This window comes from Urocampus carinirostris, chromosome 20 (genome assembly GCF_059441175.1).
Source record: "Urocampus carinirostris isolate Australia breed hairy pipefish chromosome 20, RoL_Ucar_1.0, whole genome shotgun sequence".
NCBI classification, from domain to species: domain Eukaryota; kingdom Metazoa; phylum Chordata; class Actinopteri; order Syngnathiformes; family Syngnathidae; genus Urocampus; species Urocampus carinirostris.
Genome location: NC_142368.1, coordinates 19321805 through 19331915, shown reverse-complemented (window position 1 = coordinate 19331915; position 10111 = coordinate 19321805).

The window sequence follows — 10111 nt, the reverse complement described above, 5'->3', positions numbered from 1 at the left end:
CGCGGCAGACTGGTAGCCATGGCGACCGTGACAGTTTGATCTTGTCTTGTAAATTGTTCCAAAGTTTGACTCCGCACACAGACACACACATACTTTTCCTGGTGGTTCTCACCTTTGGGATTATGAATTCACTACAGCCCCTTAAATTATAATTTCCGTGTTTCTGAATCAATAATTTATAGATGTTTTCCGGCACCATGTTTTCGTTGATCTTGATTAGCAGTTGTGCAGTGAAAACATTTACTAAATCATCTAATTTTAATAATTTGGACTGCAGGAATAAAATATGAGTATGATCTCAATATTCTACCCTGTGTATGGTTCTAATTGCACGTTTTTGGAGGATAAAAGGGGGCTGTAGTGAACTTTTGTAAATATTACCCCAGACTTCTGCACAATACGTTAAGTATGGCTGAACTAGAGAACAATATAATAATTACAATGCATTATAGTTTAAAATGAATTTGGCTTTATTAATTATTGAAATGCTTTTAGAAACTTTAGTTTGTATGTGTCTGATGTGTGTTTTCCAGCTTAATTTATTGTCTATTATGACCCCTAAAAGCTTATTTTTTGATATAATAATAATAATAATAAATTAAAATATATCAATGTACAACGCTGAAATTATTCCTAGTAAAAAGAAACAAACAAACAAATATTTGCTTAAAATGTGTTTGTTTCCAGAGTCAGCGAAACAAACATTGATATATGTCACAAATGCCAAAAAATATTTTTGAACCTTTGACACTATGATGCGATTAATGCCATATTCCTTAATGTATTATATAATATCAGCATCGTTCTTGTGTAAATGTGTGTAAGGTATATTAAATCTAGTTATTTGTAATTTTCTCTGTTATCTCTATTATTCACGTCACAAATGGCTCTGATGGAATGTATTTGAGTTCATACTATTTTTATTACTTATTCTCTATTTTTCTACTCTTTTATATGATTCTGTTTAAAATATATGCACACTTTCAGTCTTTATTTTGAAGGATACAGGAAAGTCATCTTGGTATGTTTTTACAACTGCTTGACTTCTTCCAAATAAAAACATTCAGGTCACTGGGCCACGGTGAGAGAAAGGGAGTCATTCAATGGAGTGGGTCCGTTTTTCTCCCCGCGGTTACTGGAGGCCTCCTGTTGATATCAAACCTGCATCTTCCTTGACTCTCATATCAGCCAAAGATTAATATCCCAAATTAATCTGACATTTTGGTGCCGATACGACCCGGAACGTGCCCCAGCAGTCGTCTGACTGAGGAGGGAGAACTTTTCAACAGTTTTTTTTTCAAACAAAGGACCACCTGACTGGTTCTTCTTTTTCTCTCTCCCATCGAGTTTCAGTCAACGACCTGGGAAAACCGTTCTTCAAACAAGGGGAGGCTGATCTGATCAATCAGGTGGGATGCATTTTTGATATTAAGATTAAAAATAATTAAGGAAAGCCATAAAATGAAATAAGAGGTTGACAATTGGGGATTCATTAGCGAATTATTAAATTGGTTCGAGGGTTGTGCCTCACCGAGTCAAATATGATTGTGTATGTCCATATATATGTATGATACATATATATATATGTGTGTGTGTGTGATTCATATATTGACGAGCCGATTATCGGATTCGAGGATTCGCCTCATCGCTAACGGTGTCGGTAGCCTGTACGATTGATTACTAGTCTCAATCGAATGAAACTAGAGGAATAGGCCTCGTTTCAGTTGCTGTTAACGGAAAGTTAGACGGCACTTTTATGATATTACTAGAGGAATTTGCCTCGTAAATCAGAGAGAGAAGACAGGCATAAAGTGGTTCGCTTTTGAGAATATATATAATCTCTGCAGTCGGCAGAGTCCTCTGTTTGAAATCGTCTTAAAATGAGCAGGCCAAAATAAAATAACCCAGAATAAATACGTGGCTTCATTAAAGTGGGGAGTATTGTAGGAGTCTGTCTGTGGGCCCTATGTCTGTCTGTGTACGTGATTTATGTATCTGAGCTGTTAGTTACTTTTTGCATGTCCCTAACCCCTCCCGCATTCCTCTGGTGTCCTTTGTCTTATGTGTTGTGTACTGCGCATGCGCTCGCCGGCCCACGGAATTATTCCTGCGTTTTGGAGGGGGGGAGAAAGAGAGGCAGAACAAAGGATTCCTTTACACTCTCCTCTCCTTTTTCACTTGAAAATTGATAATTTAAGAAAGAAGAAGTTAGGTAAAATACAATTTGGTAATTTTACACGGATAAATTAAAAGCAATACCAGGAAATAAAATTAATAGAAAAAAAAAAAAAAAAAAGGCCATTTTTAGTTTAAAATTAGCAAGTCAAAGTTTAATAAGATCAGGAATAAGCTATTGAGAGATACTTTTCTTTGTGGGTGACATTTGTTTAAGAAAAAATGGGCCAGGCCCAAAGAAAGATGCTAGCAGAGGACCCAGATGTGAAATTTATGAATAGAATACACCCTGATAGTTCAAAATATTTGGAGAAATGGCTAAAGAAAGGTTTTAATCAAAAACTGAAGGAAATAGAGACAAAGCTCGAATTGAAAACTGAGTTAATTCACAGGAGAAAGGAAAGGGCTAGGAAGGGAAGAGACACAAGTGAGATAGACTCACAGATAGGAATATTACATCTGTGGATTGATCAGAGTAAGAAAAGAAGGATGGATATTGCTAGCAGAGAAGAAGAGAAGAAAAATGTTACGCATGAAGATTGAAGCAGAAGAAGAAACTGGGGTGAATGGAGAGATAGTCAGGAACAGAGTGAGGAGAGAACAGGAGCAGAACGAAGCGAGGGTTAGAGAAGAGGAGTATCAACGTACGGCTGTCAGCGACAGGCATAAGAGGGATGAGCGAGCAAAAGGAGGAAAAGTTGGGGGTGAAGAAAGAGAAATTGAAAAGCACCACTCTCCAATGGGAGGCCGCACCAGAGGCAAGACTTTTCAAGCAAAGAATGAAGAGATGAGTACATCCGCTCCAGAACAAACGGCGAGGATCAACATAACCACCACAAAACCAGCCAACTTGTACCCCCAACTGCCTGATTCGTCCATACCAACAAATCCTATGTATCCAATGATAGCTGTTGCAAATCCAGCTTTCGGAGTTTTGGGCCAAGAAAGACAAATTCACGTTTATCGCCCTTGGACCCAAACTGAGATGAAAGAAGCCTGTGCCTCCATCCCTCCTTTAGAGCAGAACGTGGGAAGATGGACTGAAGCAGTTAGGGAGCTTGTCAACAGTTACAGGTTAAATGGCCCAGAAATTGTGACGGTCCTCAGATACCTTTTAGGATACAGGGTAGGACGGGTTATGGGGAACTTCAACCCCCTCGATGTCAACCAAGTCGCACGTCCATATGGAGATGATTTGACTGCGGATTTCACCCAAATTATGGACCGAACAAGAGAAGCTTTCACCAAGCCACCTGATTTTAGCGCTGTCACCCAATGCCGCCAGGAAGCAGGAGAATCAGTCAGGCAATATGTCGAAAGGCTGACAGAGAAAATGAGAAACTGCAGTGGAGTCCAAGAAGCTGAAGCCCCGGATACACCTTTCCAAATCATGCTAAGGTCGGCTTTCCTAGATGGTCTGGAAGACAGCATCGTCAATAATATAAGAAAACATCTGATCACCTGGAGAACAGCCACAATGAGTGATCTAGTGACACACGCCATCCACGCTGAAGATCTGAAGAGGAAGAAGCAAAGCCAGACAGCTGTTTTCACCATAACAACACTACTTGAAGGTCTTTCCGCCGCTGGAAACACCCCATCTGCGCCGATGTATTATGAAGAAGGAAGAAGAGGTCGTGGAAGAGAGAACGGCCGTTTGACCGGAAGATGGAAAAGACGTCCAAAGAAAAACGACAACTGCTACAATTGTGGAAAATATGGACACTTCGCAGATGAGTGCAATTCCAAGCTGAAACCAAGGCATTATCATAAAAATAATAATCCTCAATCATCCGAAGATTGACTAACCGACAGAGAGATAGACAAGGAGGAAGATGAGGAGAACTTTGGTGAGACTAAAGATCTGCTACCAACTCCCATTCTGGATCTCAGTGTATTATTTGGAAATATCTCATCGGTCAATCCTCCTAAAAGACAAGTACAGGTAGGACCAAGAGAAGAACCAGTTGATTTTATAGTAGATTCGGGAGCCCAATCATCTGTGGTTAGAAACCTTCCACCAGGAGTATTATTGGCCAAGTCATCAGTGTTAGTAATTGGAGTAGGAGGAAGACCCGCCAAGAGATATTTCACTAAACCAACGACAGTTGTTGATGAAGATGGAACTGAACACAGAGAAATTCGTTTCGTCTATGTTCCTGAATGTCCAGAAAATCTGTTGGGAAGAGACTTGATAAAAACGCTAGGTTTGACACTAACGGTTAAAGGGGATCACATGGTGGTAAAAAAAGAAGACGAATTCCAGATGCTGATCCTGGAAGGAAGTGGAGCCCCAACAATATTTTACAACCTCAATCCGGTAGTTGCAGGTCCAGCTTCAATTACAACAGATTTAAGATCGCTTCCACTACAGCTGTTTAAGAAAACTACATCGTGGAAACCCCAAACAAAATACCCTTTGCATTGTACAATCAAATGTGCTATAGAGCAACCAAAGCAAGACTTCTTGGAACGTTGGAATAAACTTCAACCAAAAAAGATGACTACAGACAAAGTCTATTGGAGTGATGAATCTGGGTGGATGTTTATCACAGTTCAGCATCCAAGAAACATTGAGCCTCTGAAAAAGCACGACTTTCCAGGAGAATTACTTCACATACTGCTGGCAAAACCACATGACATGGAATGGAACCAGCTGAAAAGGATAATCCTCCGAATTCTCATCCTAAGAAACGAACCATGGCAACCACAAGCGGACGGCTCATTTACATGTGACATTCCTGATTTAGGACCAGTCTCTTATACATCACTTAGGTGGACAACAATTTTCATTCCAGACATCCATTTAAGTGAATGACTACAAGAAGTTTTGGAAGGCTACTATCAATCTAGTGACTTCCCGGACATTCCAGAAGCATTGTGGTCAAATTCAAAGACTGATGTGGGGCTGATGACCACAGCAACCGAGGTCACCATTGAGCCAAAAGGAAATCACCGCCCACAAATTAGACAGTATCCTTTGAAACCTGACGCCAAAGAAGGCATACGGCCAGTTATTCAAGACATGATAACAGCAGGCATCCTAATTGAAGCACCTGCTGCCAGTTGCAACACACCAATCTTTCCAGTTAGGAAAGCAGATTCTAAATCGTGGAGAATGGTGCATGATCTCAGGGCGGTTAACTCAGCAGTAAAACAAAGATCGCCGTGCGTCCCCGACCCGCACTCAATTTTGAACGAATTACAAAATTCACACAAATTCTTCACAGTAATTGATTTAAGCAATGCATTTTTCTCAATACCACTGCATCCCTCAGCCAGGCATTGGTTTGGTTTCACTTTTAACAACAAAAAATATACCTATACGAGATTACCTCAGGGGTATGCAGAAAGCCCAACTATCTTTTCACAAGAAATTAACAATTGTATCAGTCAACACCAACACAAGGAGTCCACTCAAATTCTGATCTATGTGGATGACATTTTGATAGCCAGTCCCACAAAAGAAGAAAACACTTCAGAATCGATTGAATTATGCAAACACCTAGCAAGAACTGGAAACAAAGCTTCATTGGAGAAACTTCAATGGGTTCAAAAGGAAGTAGTTTTCTTGGGACATCTGGTCTCAGCTGAAGGCCGAAAACTAACGTCTGACAGGAAGATGGCTGTCCTCCAAGCCCCAAAACCATGTACCAAAAGACAAATGATGGCATTTTTGGGCCTGGTGAATTTCTGCAGACAATGGATCATAGATTATGCGGAAACCACCCAACCACTTCTGGATTTAATCTACACCGAAGATCTACCACTAAATGCCCCTATAAAATGGACAGAGGAAGCCGAAGAAGCTTTTATCCAAACAAAACAGAAGATAACTTCATCAGCAGCCATCGGTTTCCCTAATTATGAGAAACCTTTTACTCAAACAGTGGATTGCAAAAATGGATTCATGACATCTGTGTTGTTACAGCAATATGGCGGACGACTCCGCCCGGTAGCCTACTACTCAAAGAGATTGGACACAGTAGCCCAAGCCTTGCCTATTGTGTCCAATCAGTTTGTGCAGCAGCAATGGCTATACGTTTATCAGCAGAAGTAGTACTATTTCATCCACTAACTTTATGGGTTAGCCATTCGGTGGACATACTACTCACGCAAACAAAGATGTCATTCCTGTCCCCAGCAAGACACATAGCAATGACGGCTGTCTTATTATCCCAACCTCACCTAACCATCAAAAGGTGTAACACCCTCAACCCAGCAACCCTCTTACCTACAGAAGAAGATGGACAACCGCATAACTGTACAGAAAAGACTGAAGAGGTTTACAAACCTCGCCCAGATCTCAAAGACTCACCACTCGACGAAGGAGACACCATTTTTGTGGATGGATCATCAGGCAAAGACCAGTTTGGACAGAACAACCCAGGCTATGCAGTGGTCAGCCAGACAAAGACTTTAAAATCTGAACCACTGCCCAGCAACTACTCAGCTCAAGCTGCAGAGATAATTGCCCTGACAGAAGCCTGTAAACTGTTCAAAGACAAACCTGTCACTATCTATACAGATAGCCAGTATGCCTTTTCAACCATCCACACCTTTGCTACCATATGGGCAAGACGAGGAATGAAGACCTCATCCGGCAAACCAGTCCAACATGCAAAACTGCTAACAGAACTGTTGAGAGCAGTACTACTGCCCTCTAAATTAGCAGTGTGCAAATGCAAAGCACATACAACAAACAAAGACCCTGTTTCACTTGGAAATGCAAAAGCTGATGCAGCTGCGAAAAAAGCTGCACTTCGACAATCAGATACTTTCACCCAAACGAATCAAGAAAATTCGTCTCATATTCCAACAGAAATTTTAATAGACATGCAAGACAATGCACCTGACAAAGAAAAGCAACAATGGATGGACATGGGAGTCACAAGAACTCTTGAAGGACTTTTTCAAAAAGACAACAAACCCGTCATTCCCCGCAGTCTGTATCACGCGGTCGCTATTTTGAGTCATGGTAAAAGCCACGTCTCAACACCGGGGATGTGTTCCGTGGTACGACAAGCATTTATAGTACCGTTAGGATTACAGACCTATTTTAAAAATTTTTGTAGATCTTGTTTGGTTTGTTGCCGACACAACATCCAAGGTAACATTAGGCCAAAACGAGGGAAGACCCCAGCTGGGACTTACCCTTTTGAAATCGTACATATGGATTACATTGAACTGTCTAAAAGTGGTCCATATAAATACTGTCTTGTGCTTGTTGATTCGTTTTCAAAGTGGGTAGAAATTGTACCGTCAAAATATAACAATGCACTTTCAGTTGCCAAAGCCATTTGTAAACACATCATCCCAGAGCATGGCATTCCAAGAGTGCTCTGGAGTGATAATGGCAGCCATTTTTTCAATGACATTATTGACAACATGGCTACCCATCTGGGTATAACACTCAGATACCACTGTTCCTATCATCCACAGAGTGCAGGGCTTGTTGAAAGAACTAATGGGACAGTTAAACTAAGACTCAAAAAGACAATGGAAGAAACAGGCAAACCATGGCCTGAATGTCTAAGTCTAGTTAAAACATATATGAGAATTACACCAATAAACACAGGCATCACACCATTTGAGGCTGTGCATGGCAGACCTTTCCACCTTCCAATGTGGGAAGGTCAGCCATTCTCAGAAGAAAAAAACCAAGCAGATCCAATGACAGAGTGGTTATGTAAACTATTTAGAGAGAAACAAGTTGTGTCTGCAAATGATCTGCCGCCTGGTTCTATTCCTTTGTTTCAGGAGACAGTGACTCCTGGTGACCTGGTGCTCGTAAAAGTGGTGAAAAGAAAGAGCTGGTCCAGTCCACGTTGGGACGGGCCATATACAGTCCTGCTCACCACGCCGACAGCTATAAAGATAGCTGAAAGAGACACCTGGATTCACCAGAGTCACTGCAAAAAAATCACCGAACTCAAATAAACATGCTTGTCACCATCCTAGGGTGGGGACTCATCCTCACCCTGCTCCTCTTGCCAGCCCAATCGATGCAAGCCAACATCCGCACGAAAATTTGGGGTCCAGAAAGCCAACAAACGACATGTCCTGTCATAAAGCCAATAGAAGGGAAATACACCTGGTCAAGGTGGTGTATGTGCACTGATAGGAGAACACTTCTGCACCTACATCCCGGATGAAAAAACATTGACCCAGGAGAAGGACGTTCAGCCGGGATGGCTCGATTGGCTGTACTCTGGCAGCTGGTCCCAGATTCTGGTGAAGATCCTGGCACCATTTGTCGGAATCCTAGTGATCTTTATTCTCCTGTGTGGCGTATGTTCTTGCTGCATCGTGCCCATGACAAAGAAGATGGTGTCAAGAATGTTTATTGCTCATATGTACCATTACAAATTGATTTCTGTCCCACAATACTCTGATGATGATGATACTGACCCAGACAGCGTTGTCTAATGGACTTATCCCTACCAACTAAAAGGGAAAACCCCCTCACTGTATACACCACTGACACACGAAGATCCGAGTGGGTAAGGCCAGTCGGGCCCCTGCTTACACCGTCGTCGGCAGGCGACCTACGATGTCACACAGGCTCGGGTTAGGCCCTGTGGGGACCAACGCGCAGGCAGGATTTTGTTTTTTTTGTTTTTTGTGTGTTTTGGTTTTTGTTTGTTTTAGCTATGATTCTTATAGTTAACCATCACTTATTACTACTATGTTTTCTATGTTTTATAAGAAACACTCTCGACCTCATAAAAACGAGGTGGGAGGAGGGGAATTTTTTCCTTTACGAAGGTTTTTCGCCCCTCCACAAAGCTACCTACCTGTTGGATTTCTTAATGATGTGTAAACTTGAAACCTCTGGTATTGTTTTCACGGATGTTCTTCGAAATTTACAACAGGGGGGAAATGTAAGGTATATTAAATCTAGTTATTTGTAATTTTCTCTGTTATCTCTATTATTCACGTCACAAATGGCTCTGATGGAATGTATTTGAGTTCATACTATTTTTATTACTTATTCTCTATTTTTCTACTCTTTTATATGATTCTGTTTAAAATATATGCACACTTTCAGTCTTTATTTTGAAGGATACAGGAAAGTCATCTTGGTATGTTTTTACAACTGCTTGACTTCTTCCAAATAAAAACATTCAGGTCACTGGGCCACGGTGAGAGAAAGGGAGTCATTCAATGGAGTGGGTCCGTTTTTCTCCCCGCGGTTACTGGAGGCCTCCTGTTGATATCAAACCTGCATCTTCCTTGACTCTCATATCAGCCAAAGATTAATATCCCAAATTAATCTGACAATGTGAGAGTGTGATTTACCTCAATTTAAATTTTCCGCATAGTTTTCTCTCTTTATATTCTATTCATATAAGGTTTGGTTGGGAAAACCAAAACAAAACACGAGTGCATTTCAAAGAGGCCTCTAGATGACAGAATAGTGCCTTTACCTAAAAAAAAAATTCTGTAAAAGTGTTAACGAAGAATAGCGACAAGGAGAGTCCAGAAGGAGACGCATGTAAGGGATTCAAATTAAGTCATGTTTATTAAGTATTTTCTTATTCTAAATCTTTTACTTTATTATTATATTTTTCAACACAATTATACTGCTGGGAGTGTGAATTTCCCTACGGGGATTAATAAAGTATCTATCTATCTATCTATCTATCTATCTATCTATCTATCTATCTATCTATCTATCTATCTATCTATCTATCTATCTATCTATCTATCTATTTATCTATCTATCTATCTATCTCTCTCATCCTATCTATCTATCTATCTATCTATCTATCTATCTATCTATCTCTCTCATCCTATCTATCTATCTATCTATCTCTCTCTCTCTCTCATCCTATCTATCTATCTATCTCTCTCTCTCATCCTATCTATCTATCCATCTATCTATCTATCTATCTATCTATCTATCTATCTATCTATCTATCTATCTATCTAT